Here is a 26,989-nt window from a genome sequence, read left to right as displayed (position 1 = left end):
CATAGACTTGTGCGACAATCAGTGTGCAATATATTATGTTATAGAGTATATCATCGTGCACGTTTAAAATGGACTGAAGGACGAGTACGCCGCGAAATACGAAGGATGTCAAGGCAAAGGAACCGCAAGATCTGGTATCAGGTAATATCGTGAAATTCGACAGAAGTTTTTTCGCGCTTATACATATACTCGCACCCGTGCGAGATATATGTTCCTTTATTATCGAGCTCTTTTTACACACACACACCTCCCCTATCCCTTTTCTATTCCTTTTTTTTTAATGGCTAAAACCTTTCTTGTTTTTTTTCTCGCGCGAAAAAGTATCGATTATTCTGGGGAAGTTGTGCACGAAGGTACATACTTCAGCGAAGGATCAGGAGTTTAATCGGTGCATTAATGAAAGGCTTAATTGCCATGTCTCGCAGTCCGCGGAAAGAGCGAGGAAGAGGCTTGTAAAATAAAGAAAGAAAAAAGTGAAAAATTTAGTAAGAAAAAATTGGACGTGTTATAATATATAATAATACGATAAAAAATAGAAAATTTTTTAATCTTGTTTGCTGAATCTAAGTATTTAGGCTAATATAACTGTTATTTAATTCCTTCCATAATTTTGCAAGCGTAGAAATAAGTCGTAGAAGATATAAGTGAGAGGTTAAAATGAAGAGGAATTATAAACAACATGTGTCAATTTTAACCCCGTTAATTTCTCATTTCATCATCGACATCGTATGAAAATTGAACTGTGGTTGTTATAAATAATTCGTTCGGCATGTAAACGACAGCTATCGACGAAAGTCCCGTTTCGGAAGGAAACGAGATGAAATAATAAAAGGCTCCTAAAATAACATCCGACATCAGATATCCGCTCGCGTTCTATAATTTCAACCAAATTTAATTTTCATTTCAATTGATCCATGCGATCAAAATTGAGCATTGCTATAATAATTCGTCGGGATATAAACGATTCGAAGGGTGATAGGCGAAAAGAAGAGAGAAAGGGGAATTTAGCGAAACTGTGTAAGATTACACCGTGTTGAAGTAACGATCGCGTGAACTTTCCTGTACCCTCTTCCTCTCGTGGCTTCCACCCCTTCGTACCACTATCGCCCTTCGCGCTTCCAGCATCCATTGCAGGCGTCAAAGGAGCGCAGCCACTGGCTAATTCGATAATGCATTTTCGGAGGGTGGTTTGGAGCGGAAAAGAGAAAGAGAGAGAGAGAGGGAGGGAGGGAGAGTGAGAGCTTTGATTCGTCCAGCCTGAGATTACAGAGGAGGAAATCGGAAACCGAATTCCCATGTCGCGTATACCCTCCGACAGATTTAGACGAACGATGCGCTTCGGAAATTCGGCTAAATTCGGAAAACGCCGACGTAGGAAACTATCTACTACAACTACATTGTAGCGATTACATCGATACATTCGTCACCGCCGGGTGAACGACCTAAACGATCGCGCAAAGAAAAACGCTGAGATAATAATAGACGTAAACACAACAGACAGAGCGAATAATCACCTGAATAGATACCCAGAATCGTTAAAGCCTCGGATAGCGACATTTTCGGGGGAATTCTCGTTGCAGTCTCGTTTATAGCGATACGCAAGTACAAATAGTAGTAGAAGTATGCAAAGAAATGATATACATATCTTCCATTTTAATTCGCATTGAATAACTTCTACACATTGCATCATTATTTTTCATATACTTTAATTAATATTTTAAAATTAAAGTTAAATAAATTTTAAATTATTACTGGCATTACAATATTACTGATATTATGCATAAATTAGACGTAAAAATGGATGTGACGCGTTTTGATTTTATTTAAAAAAATTAGATTTTATAATGCAAAATCCTAGGACAAGGAAATAGGGTTCACGGAATAAAAAATGGCATGTCCATGCGTCTGTTATTTCTAAAAATTAAATTATTTTCGCAAAATATATGCACACGTACAGAAAAAGTAAGACGATTGCAAAATAAAACACCGTGTGTCTTTCTAGTATATTTTTTCTCCAAAAATTAAAGCACACACAAACGACAAAAAAAAAAGAAAAAATCACTTCCATTAAAAAACAGAAGTTTGAAAATACGCGAAATATTAGCATTGCAAATTGCGGTATTTACTATATATATATATATATATATATATATATATATATAAAATTAAATATAAAAATGTCTCAGTAATTATGATTATTATCTATAGTCAATAACGCGTATATGTTATCGCATTTTACTTGTAGATTTTTCATGTGATAGTTGTGGCGTTTTCTATATGATATTTGTTTTCTTTCGTGCGATATGAGTTTGGATGATAGGATCTGAATCTGGAACATGCATGATCATAGATCATTCGCTTTCCTGCAATCGAATCGTGAATTGTTCACTTAGTTCTTGCTCGTTAGCCTGTAATTGCCTCACAAAAAAGAGACCGTCGTTGTCATTGTTAATTATCGTAAAGCGCGAAATTGGACGTCTTGATATTAATTCTCCCGATTTCCGTTACTTATATAATTCATAATCTATGAAAAATAATTTCTACGTCTTGTAATTTTTTAATAATAATTACGAAGTCTTATACGTCTCATGTCTTACATAACTTACGTATAACACTTTAAATAACGTATTTTATAGATTAATTAGAATAAAAAATCTTCATACAAAAGTGTTAACTTAAAAAGAATTACTAAATTTAATATTAAATCTAAATTTTTGAAGAGTAAAATTTATTTTTATATTAATTGAAAAGTAGAAACTAATTTCTTATTATTATTTTCTTTTACAGTTAATTTTATTTGCTCCATTACTTCATATCATTCTTGATTTATTAAACTTTTATATTATGAAACGAGACATCTACTTATTAGAAGCAAGATTTTACTCCTCTCAAAACATACAAATTTAGAAGAAAATAAATAATAGATATAAATTTACATATTAATCTCGTACCTCTTCGATCAGAATAAATGTTAGATTTAATAGATGACAGTAACACCTATTCATCAAAATTAATTTGAAACGTAAGAAATTCTCGACGTGTGTTTACTTTATGATGTGTCAAATATTTCGTGGCAGTGATAAATTGGTATACAGCACTCGCGGACGTTCGTTTTAGCGGCATACAGTACAATTTCGTGTTGTATACATAAAGTCGCCTCGGTGTCATTCGCGCGGCGAAACTCGAACCAACAGGCAGCGCACGAGTTGCTCTATCATTGTGTTATTATCTATGAAACGTGGCTGTTGTCCGTGAACAATTATTGATTATTAATAATTGATTAAACTCTCTAACGACTAAATATTCGTGAGCGTATCGATGCATAGATTAGCTATTGAATGCAGATACTTTGTGATAAATTAATTTGAGGTAATGATTAAAGTAACTTTCGTGTATATATCACTTATCGTGTGACATATCTCTTAATTTCAATATATTTCGATTTTTTAATAATTTTCTATTTAACAGATTATTCTCTATCCACGTCTCAACCGCAATTTAGCAGAAAAAAATCCATAAATAAAAATCACATCGGATACCGCTCGTATTGTATGACTGCCGCGCTTTTTCCCGGATAAATCGGAAGATAACGTTTACAGTTCCGGCGATTGTCGCAACAAAAAAAAATCGGTCTTCGTGCACAGAACGCCGAACTTCTGGCGCGTGTAATTCGTGCTTTTTTCCGGATCGGCCGGCGCAATATCGCGGACGAGAGGAGATTTATCGGATCCGACGCCGCATTAGGAGAGGGCGGAAGAGAGGTAGCACACGGAATGGAGTGTCCAGGATATCGATGACAAATAAACGCGCAAAATCTCCCGTTTCAAAGCTTTGGCCGCGCTATTATCGGGTTTAACTAGCGTGGCTACATATTCGGCCGCGGTGAATCCGAGACGCACGGAGATGGATTAGGCTCGCAAGGAACGACTCGAGGGGACCATTCTCTCCGATTTCCAGGCACTTCGGGCAAAAAAAACCGGGATGTTATATACATTTGTTACGTTTGCATAGAGGTGCAAAATTCGAGATAACCCCTTGACGAATTCGATTCTAATAGAATATTTTTGAAGTCAAAAGATAATGTAATCATTAGGAATCATTTGGAAACACGTTTTGAAGCTTGATACCTAAGGCGTTTTGCAATGATTCTAATTGCACTTCGACATTTAGATAAAAAAAAATTTGCTTGATCGAAAAAATGGATCAAATGTGTAAATTGATAAAAGATAAGGAAAATGTATGGAAATTTATGAATCTCTCTCTATACTTTTATTATCTCCGTTGTATAATGACAATTCTGGATATGACAATATCCATGTATAACGACAATTCTGCGACCTAACTACAAATCCTCGTAATCCTCCTCTCTTCGCGTAATTTCCCACGTTTCCGGCGCAGTGAATTAACGCAGTTCGTATAATAATTACGATTTCACGAGGCGCGCTTTATGAAACTTGCATCGCACTCGACTCGCATACGTAGCGACGTCCTTCGCGAGTGTCCTGAGAATTTAATGAGATGCACAACAGACAAGATCGTCAATGCAACGATGTTGTAATCATATTGGAATGTACAATCGTATGAAAGGCAACCAGACTTGCAAAAGATTTTTCTTAATAAATTTAATATTTAAAAAGAAATGTAAACACACATACACACACACACACACACACACACACACACATACACACACACACACACACACACACACACACATTATCCATCACATCCATTTACGCCAAATTTATGCATAACAGTAATATTGTAAAATAATTTAAAATTTATTTAACTTTAATTTTAAAATATTTCCCTTTCATGAGTTTTCGCGTGTCACGGAAAGAGCTTCATTTTTGAAAATTAAATCGAGCAAAATAAATAAAAACAAAGAAGCACGCTGTACTTTCGTCCTATAACAGTCTTCGACTTTACCAGTGAAAAGATATCATCATTTAAATTGACAATTAAATTAGAAACAGACTTATAAATAAAGTGCAATCAGAGTCTCATCAAGAGATTAATGCCTCCGCACAATCTATTAAACAATCTATCTTGGTGTCCGTATAAATTCCGCGAAGTACATGTATTAAATAAACATTCGATATATCTTACAGTTTTCCGTAATCTGAACCAGAAGCTACGCAAGCGTATATATGTACGATTTTTTCATGTATAAGAAGAAAAAATGTTCAATATTTGCAACATCTTAAATAACAGATAATTCTCTCGTATACGAATCAGCAGCGTTTCAGTTAATTCGTTCGAATGAACACTGCTCGTTCGAGCAAAGCTCGACTGTCAAATGCACATTCACGAGCTCATCGTCTTTGATATTTGCGCAACGAGTCTTTGATATCCACTAATTATCGCGATGGACCGGCGATCGCGTGCGATCGACAGATACGATTCGTGCGGATCGAACCGCAGCATTCCCTTCGCTTCACGGCGATTTATCGGAACACGTCTCACGGTGATTTCTTCCTTTGTTAACCGCGAAATCTCTCTGCTGCGAGGGAGAAAGGGAAAAATAGCAAAGAACGAGCTCGAAAAGCGATCTCTCGCGACGCTCGATTTAATGGCGGACGAGTCCGCCGACTATCGACCGCTGCTGATGGCGTTCATATAAATCGAACTGGATCTCTCGTTCGTGCGATTGCCTTTATGGTTGGGCCAGCGAGATTTGTTGGCCCACTCGAATTCGCCGGACGCGATTATCCGCCCGTGCTCTTAAGGGAACCGGGAAGTGAAATTTGTAGCTGCCATATAATTTTCCATGCAGTGTTAGCAAATACCTACACGCGAACTCGTGTCATCGATTTCAGGCAATCGCTTCAACGAACATGTAATATTAGAATTCTAACATACTTAATTAATTTACTTTCGTTACCTAGCAGAAATTTAGAGGCTGTATTAAACTTTTTAAATGTCTTTACCTTGCGAATGTTTGGAAATTATAAGTAAATGAGGTTCTGACAATAAATAGCAAATATTTAGAAAACCCACAATCTCGTGCAAAATTCTGCGATCTGTCCTTCATATAAAATTACTTTAAAAATATAGCTTTATGTCACTAATAAAAAGTAATGTATAATCAAATAAAATGTATTCTGTAAACGCGATGATATTTAAGCCCGGGATATCAATGGTATTCGGATGTAAAATGCAAACGCATTTCGCGGAGTAGTTGTAGTTGAGTATTATCCGAAAAGCGATAATGCGGTGATGCGGTATTATGATAATAAATGCGGAGGGTTGCGCCGAATCATTTTCGAAAGTTTTTGAAAGTTTGCGCGTACATGACGCGTCACACGTAAATCAGATTCAAACTCCCACGACTGACACGCGTCGTACGCCGCGTGCACAGTTCGGAACTTTCAACAGGTTGCTTTTAAAGCTCGCGTCAACAAAGGCAGATCTGGTCCCGGCGCAAAAGATTCGCGAGTGTGTCGTCGATTGACGACTTACGACTTCCTGTATATTTCGTCATCGGAACCGATTCGTCCCGACATCGTTAAATTCAAACAGGTATTCAGAAAAACAGAAAAACAGAATCGTATAAAATATAGGGAAAAGTGATAAACTTATTTTTTGTATATATTATTAAAATTCCAAGATCCCTAGAGAGGCTTAATAAAATTATGGGTATAAGATAAAAATGGATTGACTCACAGAATACAATTATTTAAAGATCTAATAGGGAAACTGAAAAATCTGCAAGAAATCATCGAATTTTATTTCCCCTATTATCAAGTTAAACACATAAATTGTATCGAGCTATTGAATTTGTTATAATCTTGATGTAAATCAATCTAAATTAAAGAGAGAGTTGAAATAAATTCTATATAAAACAGATTCAAGGATTATTCAATCTTCCTAATATTCTTCCCATCACATCTTTTCCTGCAATTCGATACAGCCAATTTAGATGTCACTTGTAGTCGCAACAGCAATAACGATTCGATCGCGGGAACTCGATGATGCAATTTTTATTATTTATCGTACCGCGAGAAAAACGAAACGCGAGACATCGAACGAGATATAAAATCCAGCTTCTCCGCATACCGCCCCTCGTCCCACCGACGGATTATAGATTCGCGTTGAATTCCGCGAACGCGCGGATCTCGCCGCTGAGCGAACGTAAATGCCTTCCCGATAGCGCGCTCCGATATGGTATACGCTGTATTCGATCCTCGGAAGTTCTCACGGCGAAAGGAATTCGCGAAATTTCATCGTAAGTTTAACCGCAGAACGCTGCCGGAGGGTGAAGATGAGACGCCTCGATCCACGGAAGAGCGCGCGCCCGAGAGAACGCACGCTCGCGCGAAGATCATTTTCCGCATGGCACTTTGTCTTCCGACAAAGCTGCAGTCGCGTCCGCGCAATTCATCACGCATTATTACTCATCCGTTCCTAATGACCTCTTGCGCGTTATTTCGCGCGCCGTCTTCTGCCAGATATTTTCCCTCGGCTTCCATGACATTATAGCGTTGTGATATTGGAGTTCGCAGTGCCAAAGCTATTACATCGAACATCGACGAATGCAGTTGCAGAAGACAGAAGGTGGAAGATGAATAACTAATCTAACTCGTAAAAATTCAATTTCATAAATATACTTCTGGAACTAGCAGAAGAGCATTTACTTAATAAATTTATCAATAAATTCTGCAATATTTTATTACAATACTGTTGATATAAATATAGAAGAAAACGATTGTAGCGATGGAAGACGAGAAACTAAAAATAATCTCTCTGTGCGAGCGTGCATTTTCTTTGCATTCTCTTCATTCTGTGCTCCAGGAAGTCAAAACAATTTGTCTTCACCTCCGGAAGCACATTCTACAATAAAATCGATAAAATTTCACAAATTATTGTCATGGCAAACTATGCAATTTTAAATTCGATAAACTTCGAATATTACAAATACATGTCATATACTTGTATCTAGCATTGGTTTCTCCCCCCGTCTTTCCTTTTCCTCGCGATTGAAGCCACGAGTACCTCGCGAGATTTTTATAACACTTTCGCCGCGAACGAATGAGCACCGCTATTCGCCCACCCCCGCTTCCGCTCTTTTGCCATCCCCCATTTCATAGCCGGCGGCGGGTTCCATGGTAAATTAAGCAATTTTATCATACGGGCTCGTAAACCCCGTAGATCCGAGGAGTGCGGCATAGCGGGTAGCCACGCGTTACTAATGTCCTCCCCATTCATGAATTCGGATACCGTTCCTCGCTCTTTCTTCGGCGCATCGCGCTACTTCTCCTCCGAATTGCACATCCGTAACCGCACCTCGAATACTTGGGGCTTTACCTGAATGCCTTATTGAAATATACCTCGTGGTCGTACGTCTTATGAGTATAGCGAGTATGTCCAAAACTCACGCTGCCCACCGACCCGAATCATATATAACGTCAAAGGTGACGTTCTGCATTTGAATTAATTGCAAATTGAAATAAAAAATCTAATCTATAATTTCGAAGAATCTCTCGTTAAAATTAAAAACAAAATTCTCGAACTGGCGATATAAAATATTTGCTGAGTCTTTCCATTCAAGATAACAAAATCGATTGCCTTTGCATAAAAAATGATCCCGATACATTTCCATGCGGTGTTTTTAGACGAACGACACGGGCGAACGGCATGGCTTTTTTTCCGCGAGGTCTGCCCTCCATCGCGTACGAATTTTTTCGTTCTGCTTGCTTCCGCGCGTGTGCGGAATTTTATCAGCACATTATTACGGCGTCGTGTCGTGTCGTGTGTAGTAGACGCCGGGAGTTTTAAAACGCTCCGGCAACGAGAGGTACCGCGGCAACTCTTGGTGCGTGTAAACTGCTTACCGCTCCGTTTGGGGATTATCCGGCTTACAGTTAACTACATACCCACCCCCCCCCAACCCCCGCGGAAACGCACCGCACTCTTTCCCACGAAATTCTTCCTCGTTTTTCCCGAGCTACGTCACTCGTCAGAAAGACGCCGCTCGTCCCTTCCATAACGAAATAATAGCCTGTTTCCAAGTTCAATTACGACGCTGGGATACTACGAGGTCTTTTCCGACAAATAATTAATTGTTACATAAATTGTATTATAATAGACTTAATTTTATCATTGCTAAAGAAAGAGCCTTCATAAAAATGAAAAAAATCATGAGATAATTAATCCTGACAGATAGTAGTACACTATCACGTTATAATTGTACTATCACAAATATGTATTGTGTGTTTCTTTTAGTATTATTATCTTCTTTACATTTAAATATCGGTGATTCTCTTATTCGACGATCACTTTCAACATGCGGCTTTAATGACAAAATATTTTGCGAAAGCGCTGAATTCATGACCGTTAAAAATACGAGACGTATCCACCTATTCGTAAAACTTTTCCATCGACGTTCCTCCACATTTACGGTGCGCGTTTGCCGGCTTAAAAAGGCAAGAGGAAATGTTAACGTTCGCTTTTATGGATCTGCACACAGCGCGTTTTCATTACAAACTGCATTGCGCGGCGCGTAATAATGCAGGAGAGGATCGCGCTCGTACAGCTCGTCTATCTTAATCCTCGCGATCGCTCCCGCGCTGAAAAATATTTTTGCCGGCGAGATCACCGTCGGAATTTCTGTTGGCACTTTTCGAAAAATAACATTCGCCCCCCCCCCCTCCCCCATGGAAAAAATCTAGTGACGCGATTCGTTTGGAAGGCAAATATTTTCGCTTATAAAATTTATGACGCCACGAAAGTTCATTAAAACGACCGCGCGGTTTCCGGCCATCGCAATTACGACGTCAAATATTTTCCCGCGTGTATTTCCGCGAAGCGTTGTTACAGAGATTTGTCGCATCCATTTTATTTATTACATCCTTTATACACTATGTTATGGACAGTGAAGGATCGGGATGATATTTCATTAGGTAGCGGAAGCGCGAAATCGATCATCGTCGCTGCTACGCGCTGGGAACTTAATAAATATCAACGGCGTGCAAATATTTAATGATTGTCTCGGCGCATATAGTACAAGACCTAAAGCAATCTTATTTTATAGTATCTTCTATCTAATAAAATAAAATAAAATAGATATATAATCGAAAATTAAGAAAAGCACACAAATACTTATCAACAATGAAGAAAATATACCTTTTCTCTTCTCAAACTAAAATGTTTCTCTCCAGAACTTTCTGAATCTATAATCGCCGTCCTAATACCTGCTAGGATTTTCCAGCGGTTGACCATAGATGGAAGAAATCGAAAAATCCCCCTACTTAACAATGGATATATATGATCCGCTTAGATATCGTCTTTGTATAATCGTATTTAAAAGTTACTCGCTCGCGTTCCTCTCCCGCAGGCAAGACGGCGAAGCCAGCCGACCCACGATCGACCACTCCTCATTCTCCTAGAGCAACCGCGTGCTAAGCGCTCAGCCCAAAAGCTCACAAAGGAAATTAATTCCTCGGGCGAGGAGCTCGCGTAAGATTCCGTTCCTCTTGCCTTTTGGATACATTGAACAAAACGAGCAAACGACATGATAGTGGTGGTTAAACCAGGTGAGGAAGGCAAAAGTAGAGAAGTTACGAAAACGAGAGAGTGGATATGCAACGATGCAACGATAACACATCGGTTATACGCAGCTTCTTTCACGGATCTCAGAGTTACAAGTTTCTATTCCTTTCGCGTCTGCACTTCGAAGCAGATGTAAAATAAACTAATCGAATTAATTGTAAGTGCGTCGTTTAACTCTATTAAAGCAGTTAAGCTTCCATATGTATTCGGAATCGTATATCGTTAAAATATTTCACCTCTTCGTTTTTACTCTCGTGAGCTCTTTTATTTGCGTCTCATACTGCCATCGGTTTTTTCAATTTCGGAGTTGAGAGAAATGAGTGGTTATCGGTGGTTTATGTTTTTGCGTAACTACGTGAATGTTCCCGTGCGTCGTTCGCTTCCTTTACGTTCCATCTCGTATCGTCCTGCGGTCTCGCGTATCCGCTTCGTTGCCTATCGCCGACATAATCGAAAGGAACTCGCGCGATCGACGAGTTAACGACCGCGAAATCGGTGGCGATCAGCGTGACCGTGATCGTTTATCGAGAAAGGGATTCACGTCGGTAGCCGAGTTCAGTTTCTATTATCGAGCATGAACGATATTACGTAAAATATACTTGAAATCGTGCACATCAATTTTCCGGATCCTTAACTCAAACTAACAGATATATTCGAATGATAATGAACTAATTTAATTCAGTTTCAAAATATTGTATCATTTTCGACACTTTAAATATGTGAATATTTAAATCGTCTAAGATTACTTCTCACTCAATTTGAATATTATGTTAAATTTGAAAAAGTTTAAGAACATTTTTCAGCGTCTTACTCAACATTTAATTAATTACATACATTCCACACACATTCCTTTTTTAAGAAAGAACCCAATTATACAAAATAAATTTCAGGTAAGTGTTAGATACACCTCTCTTTTCACGCGATCACTACTAGTTTTGCTGCGCAACATTCTAGATTACACGTTTTGAGCTGCGAAACGGATATACAGCGCAATCTATAATTTGCTGACACGGTCGTAATAGCGGTATATGATTGCTTCTCACCAGGCAAGCGCAGATTTTTCTCTTTTGGAATTCATAGGCGATAATAAGACGATCGCTAACTACCTCTTTCCTGTACCCCAGACATAAAATTATTGGTTTATCGATCAGCAACTGCGCTAAGAATAAGACTCCCATTCCTAGAAACCGTAAGCATTTAAATTAAATCACAAAAGAGTAAAAAAAAGTTCAATAAAAACACGCCGAAGAACATTACCGTGAAAATCGATACAAAAATGATTAACCACGACAAATAAACATATCGGAAAGTATTATGTGCCCAAGGAAAGTGGAATTAGATACAGGTATCGAGAATCAAAAATTACATGTTCCGTAAGATGCGATGACTATGAAATTCCTCTGGAAGAAGGCGTCACGATAGTGACTCGGGCCGGCGGCAACAAAGTATCATCTCGCCGAGATATATGTCGCCGGTGCAACATCCCACGTAACACAATATCGAAGTTACTCCGTAAACAGGACTTCCAACGGAGTGGCTGTTAGCCCGACGATAACGAGACGCTATAACGGCCGCGGTTCCCTTAGTCTTCTAGCGGAAAACGGGATGCGTTATCGCGCCGATAACGCGAAATCGCCGTCGTACGTATGAATCCGCTGAACGAAGCGATGACGATAATGCACGCAGCGCCTGTAAAGGGGAAGGAAAAGTTCTAAAGGCACTTTCGGTGATGCACCTCCCCCCCTGCATGTCTCCTCGACGACGCATTTTGCCTTTACGTCGCTTCTGCGGCGACTCCTCTTCCTCTTCATTCTCGACATTCAAGCCACGATCGAACGACGATTTTATTTTCGCGACGCCGCGCCGCCTCTCCTCCGCGCGGGCAGATGGAATCGGGACAGCGTGAGATACGCGTTATTTTCACCTGGCTACCCCTATAGACCGTTCTCGCGCGCACGAGAGGGGATGTTCGCCAGTATGTTTGATGCGTTTGCCAGACAAAACCTCTCGACGTCTTCTCTCGTGCGCACATTCTTTTTCCCGATATACAAGAGATGCCCCTTTCTTTTAAATAACCTTCTAAACAACAGATTTAAACTCTCTCTTAAATATATTTGAGATTAGAGAGATAGGGATATTTGTGAAGGCTTCTTATTTCTTTCTTTCATCCTTTAAAAACTTTTTTCAACTCTGTTTGTTGCAACTCCAGTTAGTATTTTCAATTTTCTTTCTACTATTTACTTCCATATCTTTCTATTCCTATTTTTTATTTTTTTTCACCCTGTCTTCTCCATCTTGTCTATATTTTTTTCTACTCTCTCTCTCTCTCTCTCTCTCTCTCTCTCTCTCTCTCTCTCTCTCTCTCTCTCTCTGCTTTTTATCTTCACTTGTTGCATTGTAGTTTCTTCATTCTTCTGCATACTTCTATTGCTTCATTTTTTTTTCTTTGTTTTCCCCCTTCATCTCATTAATTTTCTTCTATTGCTCCTCTCCTCTCTCTTTTCCTTTATTGCTGTCTTGCTCCAATATTCGCCTCTCCGGTCGCACTCTCTTCTCAATACGGTCCTTAATCCATCTCCGATTCAGTCTGAAACTCTGTCATCAAGGATCGCGGCCGCTTCTTCGGCGCACCGCAGCCACGATATTACGTAATTGGATTTCCTCCCTTTAAAGGGCCGAGTGATTCCATTGACACGGCCGAATCGAGAATAACTCGAAAGGGGTTTCCAAGCGTTGGCAGATGCTGCTGCGCGTCTCGAAAGATCTATCACGGGTACAAAGCACAAGAGGATGGTCCTTGTTAAAGAGTCGTTGAGACGGCGGGCGAGCCTGCCGTACCCAGCCGCAGATTAAACGCGGTTTAATCCGCAGATTAACAGTGGAATACGCACTCACCGAATTCGTTGATTCCGGTTAGCCGGAAACTGAGATCGGAAACCTCAATCGTGTCTAATCGCATCTCAATTAATCCGCATTGTTAAGACGTCCACTTATCACTTGTTAAAGTCATTACGCTATATTGTACACTTCCTTCTCAGAAGTTATTCTTTAAATATGCATTTTTCAAGAGTACTCTCTACGTCTCTCTAACAGATCCAATAATAGATTTCTAATTAAAAAAAAAGAAAAAAATATGCAACACAAAAATTATTTAAACAAAAGTGACACTAACATAATTGCCTATATTTCTTTCTTACGTTCAAAGATATATATTATAATCATCATTGAAAAGAGAAAGAAGACAGAAAAAATTATAACTCTTTCAGTAATAAAATAAGATTTTTTTGGGCATTGTTTACAGATATCTGCATATGAATATCGAGCATTTATCTTGCAATCAATTACTTTACTATTCCCTCATTCTTTTGTACGTAGCATTCGCGGTTTCGATATAACTGTCACTCGAGAAATCTCTTTGAGCCAGGAAAAGCCATTATTACAACGACGGCCGAGAGAACCTTTATACGAAATGTCGCGAGCGGTCGAAAGGGCGAGTTGTCGAGATTTACCGTATGCATTCTCGGTCAGATTCACGCGCTCGTTGACAATTATGTTGTCGAGGAACTCCGCCCAGAGGTTGCGGGACACTGCGTAGCAACCTGTGGTGGGACAGAAGAAGAAGAGGGTGCGCGACAAGGATACGCGCGGCCGAGCGGAAGCTTATAATTGCCGCAGGACAGAACTGGATTCGAAAGCCGCGGCAACGCACAAGGACACCGCGGGGCGCTATTATAACAACGTCCAGGTGTCTTGTCGACACCTCAAAGGACCGCACTGCTTCTCTCGCGGAACCGCAATATTTGGTCGGTTTGTACGTGGTAAACGATATGTACATCATCCTCATACAGGAAGAAAAATGACTCTCTCGTCGACTTATGCTTCCCTTCCCGTGTGTGGTTTTCGATCTGAGAGAAAAGATCCTGGTGAACGAAGACGAGGATGGAATTCTTCAAAAGATGCCGTCTCAAGTTTTCTATATGCGCAAGAGACTCAGTTGCACTCATCGTTACACAATACAGTTAACTTCTGCCAAAGAATGTCAAATATCCGAAATAATGACACTTGACAAAATTCGTAAAATTAATATATAGCGAGTGCCACGTGTATTTTTTCAAAGTTTATTCGACAGGATTCTTTGAAAAAACTCACATTTCTTTGACAATCTTGCTCGTTGTAACTTAATACATATTCACTATCAAGAAAATAACCTTGTTATATTTGATATTTTTAATAAAATATCCTGACCATATATACCTGTATTTCGTTTCTTGCGATTTTTATTACAGTCCAACGATTGTCGACTGATATTTATGAAACACTCTATATTTATGTTATGCCATTTGGTCTGCGATTTCCAACATCTGGTCACCTATCTCCAGCGCACCTTTTCTTTCCGGGATAAGAAATCGTGTGAGAAAAAATATTTCTTCTTCGGCGCTTTAAATTTTCGAATGCAACGGACCGTGCGATTTTATACACTTGCGTGCGTATACGTGCACACGCATGAGCAAGCGACGCGATGAAAGGAAGTTCGACGAAAGATGATGTTACAATTTGCGAGAGAGCTAGTCGAAATCGTGCGAGAGAGCTCCCGAGGAACATTAGATTTACGCTTCGCTGGATACCGATGCCGAACATCAAAGGAAGAGAGGAGTCTTCTCGCAGAAGCAGTACGCGAAACCAATGACGTACTCTCTGTTTCTCTCTCTTTCTTTCTCTCCCTATCTTTCCTCTCTCCGTCCGTCTCCTCTTCCCCCATTTTTTCGCTCGCTTGCTATTTCTTGCTGTTTCTGCTTCTCGCCGACCACGGCACGAAAACGCGGTCCGACTGCGGTTGCGGCTTCGTTGGCCATCGGCCGGATTAAAAAGAGGAATGCCATGAATGTAGAAGCACCAACACAAAGACGACTGGGCGCGGCGCCACACCGAAAATCCTCGGTCGACGGAACACCGTTAACCGAATCCCGGCTAGATAAGTTTCTGTCTCTCGCGATCATCCTCTCGGCCGTGATTCCGCGTGCAACATGGACCGGTCGGCTAGTCGCCAGACTTTGTCTCCGGGAAGATGAGTTCTGATCAACGGAATTGTTCGCGTTGCCTAACGCGCGACTGTAATTAAATGCTACAAACCAAACAGAATCTATAAAACTCAAATTAAAGAAACAAAGCTTGAAAAAATTTTTTATCTCAAAAGACAATCATTCGTTTCTCAATGCCTTATTCTTCCATTTTAGAAAATCAAAAGGCAGTTTTTATCTCCACGGTTAGCGAGTACACGTTTTCAGTCGAAGACGATGACTCTATAGAATCGTTCTAAAAAGGGCAGGGCTAGGTGATTAAGACGAAAACACGAATTCTCGAAAATGACAACTGATCGAGAATTAAAAGACACCGCACCGCTCAAACTGGCCTGAACCCCAAATTAAATAGTCAACAGACGTACGGATTACAAACTCGTTACAAATACCGGATAAGTATTCCCGTGTTGTTGTTATTATTGGGGATTACCTGCGAGTTTTCGCTCCAAGTGACTCATTCATCGGCGGTTCCCTTCGACAACAAGCATTCAGCAAATTTGGCCAATTTAGTGAAGCGTATTTTCAACGGACCGGAAAGTTCCCGAGTCATGGGGACCAACGCGCCACCTGCGACTTTTCGACCGTGTTTTCTGCGAAGGCAAGACAAAGAAGTAAAGGAGGAAGCCGTCGCCGTGAGATTGGTGATTCCGCAAATCGCTAATGGCACGAAGCGTTAGGTCGTTAGACGAGTTAGCGTAGCGTGATCAAATTGCTGAATGCAAAACAGACAATACTGAGGATGGGGAGACGCGCCTCCACTGGGGAGCAAAAGAAACGGGCAGAAGCGTCTCCCCCCTTTCGTTCGTTGAGTCATCTCGACAATGGCGAACAAAACGCGACACCTGGTTACGAGTCTAATTATGACGGCGATTCTCGAACGCAACCCCCTCGCTTTTAACAATCACGGCCGTCGTGCTATAGAATACAAACTTTCTCTTCGAGCTTTCATTACACGGCCAGTGTTCCCTATAATCGAAAAACGTCTCAATTTGCGAAGCTACTTTTTTCAAGCTACTTCTTGAAATTGCTAAACTAGATTGACACTCAAATAATGTATTTATATGTGAAAATAGAAAAATATCTAATCTAAAATATATAAAAACCATGGTGGGTGTGTGTGTGTGTGTGTGGAAAAGTTTTAAGAATTTAAGCTGTAAGGGAGACCGGGGCTCGTTGGCACCGTTTTTACAATAATTAATCTACTGTCTAGGAGAAAGCCCGGGAAGGCATCAGGCGATGGCGGAGCAACCGTAGGTGAGTAAATTACATTTTCTTATTTGTTATATAATAATATTAAAAAACATACGTGATATTAAAAAATACTTTTGATAGTTTTAGCAATATAATTATAAGATGTTCTATATGTCTGACGGTTTATAAAAATATATATCGAAATATTAAGAATTTATGTTAGTAAGATGATAGTTTTTGCTCTCACGTCATATCTTGCCAAATATCATCAATCGTGATATATACTGAACTTTGGACGAATAACTGGCCAAAGTTTCTTGAACAAATAACTGGCTTAAAGCTTGCCTGTTGATTCGCGTATTACGTACATTTCGATATTTTTGTAACGTCGTTATTACTCTAGATTCGTTTCTTTATAAAATTAACTCCAAATTTTGAAGCACAATGACTAAGAATTATTTTATCTTAACTCCTTAAAATTGGGCGACATATTATTTCGTATCAAATAATACATCATAGATAATGAGACGAGTATTCATATTTTAGTATCGTGTATATAACTACGTGTATAAAGCATTGATTAAATTCTGCGCGAAAAGAGAAAGAAAGAGAGAACGAGAGAAGATAAAATAAAATTTTAATAAATAAATCAATAGCGCGCCGCAAATTGCCGCGCTTTCATTCCCGCGTCAGTAAAACAGAAATTATTTATTCAGATTTAACGAGAGAACCGATATGTCGGAGCAGCAGATTATTTATATTATTATTATTATTATTATTACCACCACCACGCAGTATGTGTCCTTCCGCAATTATTAGCGCGTCGCTCATCGTCCATTGTAATTTATTCGAAATTGTGATGTCGCGGAACGTCACTCCATACAACGAAAAATTCGTCTCGCGATACTGCCGGCAAAATACATCGTTACGCGAAATAAGAGCACCGCGAGCTGATGGCAAGGGGGCAAGGGGAACGGATGGAAAGGGTAGACAGCGGGCGCAGCGGGCGCAAATATTATCCGTTCGCAGTTGAAAAGCTCCATTATTGATTTATTCTGACGGCGTTTGACCGCTTTAACTGGATTAATAGCGATCCTTCGTCCCGACTGCAAAAAAAGCGAGTTTACACGAAGCCTGAGCGGGAGCCGGATCAAGCAGCTTACCTCGCTTGCTTACGGGTTTTTAACACTTCTTGTTAAACAAAAAAATGTAACTTGTTCCACAGTGAACTTATGCGAAGTCAATAGGGAGACTGGTTAAGAGCAACGAAGTTACTCGCTACTTCGTGTTAATCCGCGGCCGCCGTTATTTTGACAGTGAAAGAAAGTTAAACATCGCGCCGATGTTATTTCATCCCGCGTCGGAGTTTGTTCGTGACTATACGCCGCGAGAAAAGGGATGGAAAATGGACGGAGATTGTTTTCGTAATCGGGAAAAATAAGGGATGAATCACCTTGTCCGGGTTATCAACGGGGATCTTCTCAGACCGCATACATCTGCCCGACCTCTATAATATTTTCTTTCGCGGGATAAAGATGCGCATTAAGAACGAGTCGAAAGATTGGAGAGATTGCTCTCCCGAGATCCTCAATTCTATTTTTCGTAGAATCGAGAATCCGTATTATTCTCGTTCCGCGCAGAGAAATCCAGGATACTCGTCTAATTTCTAACATATTAAATATGTTTCAGTTTCTTTTTTTTTGTTGAAATCAAATATTCAATAGTTAATAATCTAGCAATCAATCTCGCGCGTGTGTATATATGTATTGATTAAAGACACTTACAAATATGATTGTATTGTATTTTCAAAATAAAAATACCTGCGTTTAAATTGATCTATATAGTTGTGAGTATAAATATAATCGGTATTTTTAATTATACATCACTGTTCCCTTTTCAATAATAAAATAGGTATCTATTATTTTATATCATTTTCCTAAATTTACTAAAATATCTGTCAAATACGACTGATTCAAACTGGTGTGACTAATAACTTTATCGTACATAAAATAATTTAATCGAGATATTTTTTCTTACGATTACGAATGTACCGCTTCATTTTACACTAAAAGCACATAATCGTATAAATGGAGGGCCAACTCCACTTTGTTGCATTGCCTGCAATTTCGAGAAGTTCGACTGCAATAAATCGAATCGAGCATTTCTCGGCTGCGTGCGTATACGGGATCGTAAACTCACGCATTTGCCCGGCTCCCGGACAAACTTGCGGAGCATTCAGCATCCGAGGGATGCCGGGATCGTGGGATGCGCGCGATCCGTCTGGTAACTTATAGCTGAAGAAAACAGCGGAATTCGGCGGAAGGAGGCGCGTTTCCGGATCGTTTTCGAAGGCGGCCACCTGCGAATGGACGGATAGTTATGCGGGATATCGCTGTGAGGTTCGCGGCACCCTTCTACGCCGCATACCAAAACACGTTAACCCCCTCACGCCCCTTTAAGCCCGACTCCGACCGCCAAATGGCCAAACCGATGCATCGCGGACGCAACGCGGCACGGCGCGGCCAAAAGACGCGCGAAGCCATTAATTGGATTCCCGGTCGGGCAATTCCCGGTATGCCGCACACCACCGCGATTCCCGCAGCAACCCTTTCTCCGATCGAACACGCGCCGACCGGTCGGCCACTCAATTAAACCGACGCGACGCGGCAATTCCGTCGCGATACAGACGCGAATATCGATCTGTGAGCACGATGCTCTTCATTTTTTATGTTTTCCGCGAATAATGACGGTATTAGTCGCAGTAATGTAACTAAAAAATATTATTGAAGTTACTAGCTGGTTATAAATTTAAACAGTTACAGAATTACTTCTGTTCTGAAAATGGATACCAATTACAAATAAAAAATAACGTTTCCACAAATACAAAGCACGCAGCTATATAAAATGCTTGATGTATTTATATAACAGAACGAACAAAATAGATATATTCACCCTTATATAAAGCTTGCATATAAAGATATTTTTAAAAATGGTTTCTCTTTGCTTCGTTATTAAAACCGGAAATCTGGAACGTCTTACTTATCACCCCTATATCATTTTCTTGCGTGACATGCGAGCGACCGACACCGGCGAGTTTTGTATTTCATCGACTTTCACTGTTACGATGGGGATAATAAAAGCCGACCAGGCCGAACCAATCACATTCCGTTCGTTGTCGGTCGCGGAATTTTTCCCCACAAAGACGAATCGCGGGGACCATTCGAAGACCAGCGATGTTGGCAATCGCGGTAAATCAGTTCGGACGCGAAATCGACGGTAAGTCGCAATTCCACAGACGTTCGCCGTTCTCTTGCTCTTTCTCTCGTTCACACTGTCCTCCTATCTTTCTCTCTCTTATATTCTTTCGTCACTCTCTCTATCTTTCTCTCTCGCGACTCCTACACTTCCCGATGTTTACGCGACACCCGTTCGACCGCGAAAGAGCTGAAATTCCATCGACCGAGTCGCTTTATGGGCGCTCCCAGGGTGGATCAAAGTTTCATCCTGAAAGTCCTATGTACTCACGCTTAAATGTTTTTCTCAGCAACAAAAGATACTCCCGGCAAAGGGAAAGAGAAGGAATGGGAGAAGCAGGCGGTGAAAATATATCGAGGTATCCGCAGATAACGAAAGTTACGATGCAGAACGATAAATCGAACGGGACAAGCGAGACTTCCCAGACATATTAGGATGACCAAAGATAAAAATTGAATCGGCCCTGAAGCTTTTACGTCGGACGTTAAACCCTTTATCTGTGGTTTTTACAAAAAAAAATCGTCAGTTTTTCCGTGATAAATACCATTTTAAAATCGAAAAAGAACGTCACGTTTTTTAGGTAACGTGTGCTCCAGTAATCGATCACTCATCACTAATATTGATTTTAAAAACGACTTCTACGAAAAATATTTTACACGTTTTTCTAATTGAAGAACCTATTGATGCCTCAGCATTTTTATTCAACAAAATTGATTTTTGAAATAAAAAAATCTATAGATAAAAAAAATGTGAATTTCTTATAATATCGGAATTTACAAAATTGTATGTAGGTATATGTACAGATTTCAATTTTAAATTGCGCATTCTTAATCCGCGAGTAAGCATTTTTCAAACTAGTGGAAACCGGGGCTCGTTGGCACAAGAGGCAAGTTGGCAATCGTTTATGTATTTATAGCGAAAGAAATAACGGAAAAGTTATCACAAAACATCTCTTTTATGATATATAGGTTCTTTTCCCAAAGTATTATTTAAATCAAACAAGTATTACAATAGAAAAATAAAAAACTAATTCAAGAGGTGGCAAGTAAATTTTCGAGCGTTTCAAAATATCGTATAAATGCTCTTCAGCTTGAGAAGTAAATCAAAGTGACGTATTATTAGTTAAAAGAAAAGTTTCTATTACTATACGACATGTCATTTTGAAAAACAACAGTAATTTATTGTAGGTTGCCATTAACCCTTCCGAGAGGTGGCGATCAAATAAAAACCGACGGTTGCTTACTGCTCGAGCCGACTACGAATTACATACATATCTCGATATATAAACTAAATTCACGTTGAGCTGAGATTATGCGCTACTCGAGATTCGTATTTTACCATTACGCGGTGAAATTTAATAACCATTTTTCTAAAGTGTTAATTAGCTATTGTAATTCAGATTACAAATAAAATTATATTTATCGCTATAAGGAAATCTGATATCTGCTTATCAGTGAGTGTTAACGTCGTTTTGGATTTCAAGTTCACGATCGAGTGGCCGCGAGCGAGTTTTTATCTAGCACGTAATAAATCGACTTTACGTCTACTCTCGGCATAAAAAGAATCTTCCGATTCGGGAAGCCTCGTTCACAATGCCGCGCGCATTTCCAGATAAGAGAATCTTAAGGCCCTTGTCGTGCGTTGCCCAGGGCTGGTTCAACCGTTGGCAAACATATACCCGTGCGATCTCCATCGCTCTTAAATCATGCGGAGGAAATCTTTTGCCACGACTTACGAGCCGTCCGTTATATTTTAAACGTCGCAAATATCGACGATAATCGAACAATGAAGTTTCGCCCACCGGCGAAGTATTCGTCGCTTCAATAATGCCCGTCGCCGTCTATAGTTCATGAAGGGACACAAAGAAAAAGATTCCTGATTTAAGCGCATAAATTTCTTCAGCGATCCATGTGATTTTATCGCGCGCAAAAGTACAAAAAATCTCGACACTAGTGTCGCTGTTAAAATTTAAATCACACTTAGTTTCATTTAAACTTCATTTATATTAAAGTTCCAGAGTGGTGATCTATTACAGGAATTAATCATTTTTCCGATAATTTTAACGTAGTTGGATTTAGTTTGAAGTCAAAGACACTGCAAGAATAACTTTTTTACATCGCATTTACAGTTTAATTTTAAGTAAATGAAAATTTTTCATGGGAAGATATCATTGCATTTTTATTGATTTAATTTTCTGTTTATAACAATTTTTCAATAATCAATATTAAAATACCGGATCTTTGTACACAAATATTATCTCATCGTAACGTAGATTTCATTTTACGATGTAAGGTGAATTTAAGATATTTATTTGTGGCATCTGCTAGTCGCTGTTCGCTCGTTCGCCGTAATTGAAATGACGTTAGCGACTCTTAATGGATATAGATGCCGTTCTTCAGCATCTGGCGGCTGAAATAATGCGGTCGAGACAATATGAAGACGAAACGGCTCGTGGAACTCCAACGTAACTTCGACTCCGCGACGTTATCCATCACGTAAAGTAAAAGAAGAAATAGTAATGAAAAAGGATGTAATAGCATCGTTGGAAAATCTCGGAAACGCGCGGTGGAATCGCCGCATCTTCGGAGAATGAGATCCCCGAAATCCTTATTTACACTTCATCGTTTTTCTCGCGGTCGACCATCGCGCGCTCTCGGATTCGCGTTTCTCGGAGTTGCACTCGTTAAACCGAAATCAGTGGCTAATCGATTTACGACGATACATTGCTAGCAACAGTTGCGAGATAACGTAATCCAGGAGCGCGATTTTTGCGGACGAGAACATCAGAAAAAAGAGAGATGATAACGACAAGCCGCGGCGTTGTTCGAAGAGTCGGCGAAATCGCATTGCTCTCGGTTCTCGGTTTCGCCGCAAAGTTGCCCTGAAAATTCTTCCCACGTACGTTTTCTATAGTCGGAAGTTAAAAGTAGATTTTTCAGTAATATCCGTCAGAGGAACGGAAAAGAGACCCGAGAAATAATTCTCAGTCTGTGCATTTACGCATTTTCGAAAAATAGATTGTCCTTTTCACGGGGCCTTTAATATAGTTTACAGTCATGTGTTTTAACATGTTCATCACCAAGCATATTTTAGTTGTTTTCCATTCACGCCGGATTGAATGATATATTATTTATATTTATATTAACAAGATCAATAAACTACTTAATTTATAGTAATAAGTAATAACATTTGTATAAAAATATAATGATTTTTTTTTTACAGTTGCCCCCCGACAATTACTGATGACCGACAAAATAATAATAAAAAAGCCCATCAGTGTCGCTCACCGTCATGTGTTAAGAAAGAGTAAGTGTATATTTTCTATTTTATATTTAGTGTCGATAGATTTGGATTCGGTTAGGAATAGACGTTCGCAAAAATAACGCCTGGAACGGTAAGATAAACACGTGTTATGTAAACCATAAAATATACGAGCGTGCGAAAATTTATGCGGCAACGTCGGCGAATTTCGCGGATCGGTTTCCGGCAAGTGTATTTTTCTCGTCGTTGAATAATCGGTTTCACGTGCAAATTCGAGGAATCCGTCTGCCACAGGGAATGAAGCTTTTTCTTATTTAACCGACACTTCGCGCCCAATATTATATCTTTTCCCCGTCGAGAAAGAGATGTGTAGTCGAGTTCACCCCAAATTGTAGCCCCGTACAACATCGTGTTCTTTCGAAACAAAAAGAAACCCTAGCTGCCTCGCACGCGAGCCAAAAATATGTTTGCCTTCAACCTATATATTTTTATGCCGCCGCGAATAACTATCACGTTCAGACGATGCAATCTGAACAATGCAGCAGGTGTCTTTATATATGCAGCGCGCGTATTCCTATATAGCGGAGACGTGAATCATGCGAAAAATTCGCGCAGACGTATAAACAGTCGCAGAGAAGAATGTAGGTTACAAAACCGGGAATCTCTACGTGAACCCGCGGATCTATAAAGGCGAGAATATGTGACTCGAGGTATTTATGAAGCAAGGAGTACCGTCGCGAGCATTTAGGTCATGTATCTACGGCTCTACGGATGTATGATATCAAGAGTCTTGAGATCAGGGCGAAAGAAAGAGATGTCAAGGATGTATAACGTCGAAAGATTTGCAGAGCTAACGATACGTAAATTCATGGATCAGATTGTATAGTCAAAGAAGTAACGGTGGACCCAGCCGTAAAACTGTGAAGTCGAAATCCGCATATTTTCTTCGCGCAATTGGATACATGCGGATCGAATTGAAAGAGAGGAGCTCCCTTTTGACGCGTGCTAGTTTTTCCACTTCGATCCTCTTTTTTTTTTCATTGACAACTCCAAAGGTGGACGCCCGGGGGTGGTGGACGCACAGTGAATACGAACCTCGAACGACGGGTGAGTTGGAGTGAAAAAAAGTAGCGTTGCGCGCGTTTTATTCCGGAATCGAAGTAACCGTTGTCGCGATGTGGAATGACCCACCTCGCGCTCTCTTTTCTCCTTTCTCTCTCTTTTTTAACCAGCTCTTCCCGCCGTTCTCGGAGCGAGTTTCATTGGCCGAGCTCGGCGCTCTGACGAGTCCTTTGTCCGGCTTGTCATACGGACGCCATTATATAGACGCGCACACGCTTCCATTTCCCATTCTCGTTCCTCCGAGCCGCGCACGAGCGAGAATTTGCGCGAAAGGGCCATTACACCTCGCGTACACAACCATTTTTTTCGATCAGGGATTTTATTACGTATACGAGCGGTCTTTTTTGAATCACGAGCGGAAGCGTTGACCCGTTTGCGCACCGTTTTGATCGTTTTGCCTTGACGTTTCTAGCTTTACGCTCTAAACTTCCGAGAATATTTCAACTAGCAACTCCTTTTTGTTTTACACTCTCAAAAAAATTTCCTCAAAATCCCTTTCAATTTTACACGAAATTTTATCAATCTTTCGAATTTTGCGCATGTTGCAGTTTTTTTTATATTATAATGGAATTCTCTTGCCATTAGGAAAATTAATGAGTAAAATTAATATTGAAAAATCGTTATATCTTCGAGCACTATCGTTTTCTATCTGTGCTTTTGAAGCAAATTTGCGAAAGCTCGTTGCATCTTGGCGACATGGTCACTAATGACTTTGCGTCATTAACAAGCAACCGTATTTGCGAATAAAGCGTGATATGACGGCTCGGCGGACCGAAATCTCGGCGACTTGGTGCGCGCGGGAGTACTCTTCCAGGTATACTCTCTCGGTTCTATGTAGGATAGAGACGTCGGGTTCTCCGGGTCGTTTCCGGACTCGGGCAAGTTCGCTCGTTCGCCCGCAGTCCAGTTCCGAAGTCCTTATCTACCTTTCCCGGGAGATAGTCGTACAACTAACGACCGCGGAACTTCGCAAACTTCGCGGACCGCGTCCGTCCGGTTCCGCGACTTCGAGGAAAGCCGCGAGTCCGAGAGCCGTGCGAACTTTTCTCGAAGATAATTGACGCGAGTCTCCGGGATATAACCCGGAGTCAGCGGAGAGAAGCGGATGTTTCGTGCATTAAATTCATCGTCGCCGTTGTTGCTTGTTACCGCAAGTCTTCACTTACAGCTCGAAACAGAGATTTCGTCAAAGTCATTGTCGATGATGTCAATAGCTATTTCACTACGCAGACTGCACCGTGATCAGTCATCCGGTCCTTTTAACTTTGAACAGCTCAAGATATTCAAATACCATATCGTTAATTCTCGCGTCGTCGCTTGCACGAAAAAGAATTCGAAGTAAATTTATAAATTTACGATTCAATAACTTCGGTTTCACTTTGTAAAAGAATTTGATTTCACTTTGGAAAAATTCGATTCGTTGCACTTGTGATTTAATCGTACTTATTGAGTGAATTGTGGCTACCATCGGGCATTCCAAGTTTTCAGTCGCGACTTTCGAGTTTAGGCCGACGAGTCAAGGTGACAATGGCGTTTTATTAGACACTAATGCCAACGAGCCGAAAGATGAATGCGACCGAGGATGGCGAGGATCACTCGGCCTATTGCAGGATCGTCGTAGAATGGATGCACCCAACGGTGGGCGAGCAACTTGGGTGACATCACAAGAAGACGCGCCGCGGCGGCGACAGCCGGTATCCTTTGGTAACCTTCCCCGTGGCGGCGTACATCACAGGATCACGCGGGGACAAAACGTAGCTGACAGGTGTGGAACGGAGGGTGAGAACAGCGGCGGTTTTGTCGCGTCGCGGGGTTGCTCTATTGACGCCTAAACTGCGCCAACAAACCACAGCGCGGTCGAAAAGCCGAATCGCGTCACAAGTGCATGCGGATGCACTCGCGGTGAGTGCGCCGCAGATCCGGTACCTGCTGCGAAAATTTGATTGAAAAGAGTGCGGCGGCGCTGAGTACCCGTGAACAAACAATAATGACAACTACGTCACGTTTAGAGTGTCAAATATTCACTGCTCAATTTGTTTCTATGAAAAGCGTCCTCTGCTTTGACTTTATGACGATTATATATCTTTAAAATTACTTTAGAAAGAAGAGTTGTACTTAGAACATATGTGCAGCTATGTAATTAATTGTTAAAATTATTCATATTTAAACACTCGAAATAAAAAATATTCAGATTTTCTTATCAAAAGTAGTCAGAAAATCTTTGATTTTTGAGATAACTTGTATGTTATCAGTAGAATAAAGAATTGGAAAAGATAAAGTGCAGGTGTATTCCATCGAGATGGACGCGATTCGAATGCGCGAAACATTTGCAAAATCTGTAGGCAAGTTGAAAATTCTACAATCGCAATTTATTTTATAGTACAAGAAAACAAAATATTATCACGTCGGTATAGTTACATGACATGTTGAAATGTTACATAAAGAAAAAGTTAAGAGTAAATGTTAAAAATTAATTTTTTATTGACAAGTTTAGAACATTGGGAGATGAATGTAATCATTAAAATTTACAA

At 40.2% G+C, this 26,989-nt stretch overlaps 1 protein-coding gene and 1 long non-coding RNA gene across 2 annotated transcripts in view; one reads left to right on the top strand and one right to left on the bottom strand.

Moving 5' to 3' along the window:
- The window catches only part of Pxb (putative Hedgehog signaling attenuator pxb), a 442,218-nt gene that overhangs the window by 388,186 nt on the left and 27,043 nt on the right, over positions 1–26,989 (bottom strand). The window lies entirely within an intron of this gene.
- On the top strand, positions 56–23,380 carry LOC143904398 (uncharacterized). Its single transcript, XR_013258902.1, has 3 exons — positions 56–141; positions 16,840–16,883; positions 23,298–23,380. It is a non-coding gene; the product is annotated as an uncharacterized LOC143904398 (long non-coding RNA).

Source organism: Temnothorax americanus, unplaced genomic scaffold (genome assembly GCF_048541705.1).
Source record: "Temnothorax americanus isolate GAGA-0224 unplaced genomic scaffold, ASM4854170v1 Scaffold51, whole genome shotgun sequence".
Lineage (NCBI taxonomy): Eukaryota > Metazoa > Arthropoda > Insecta > Hymenoptera > Formicidae > Temnothorax > Temnothorax americanus.
The sequence above is the reverse complement of the archived record's forward strand: the minus strand, read 5'-3'. Positions and strand labels throughout refer to the sequence as shown.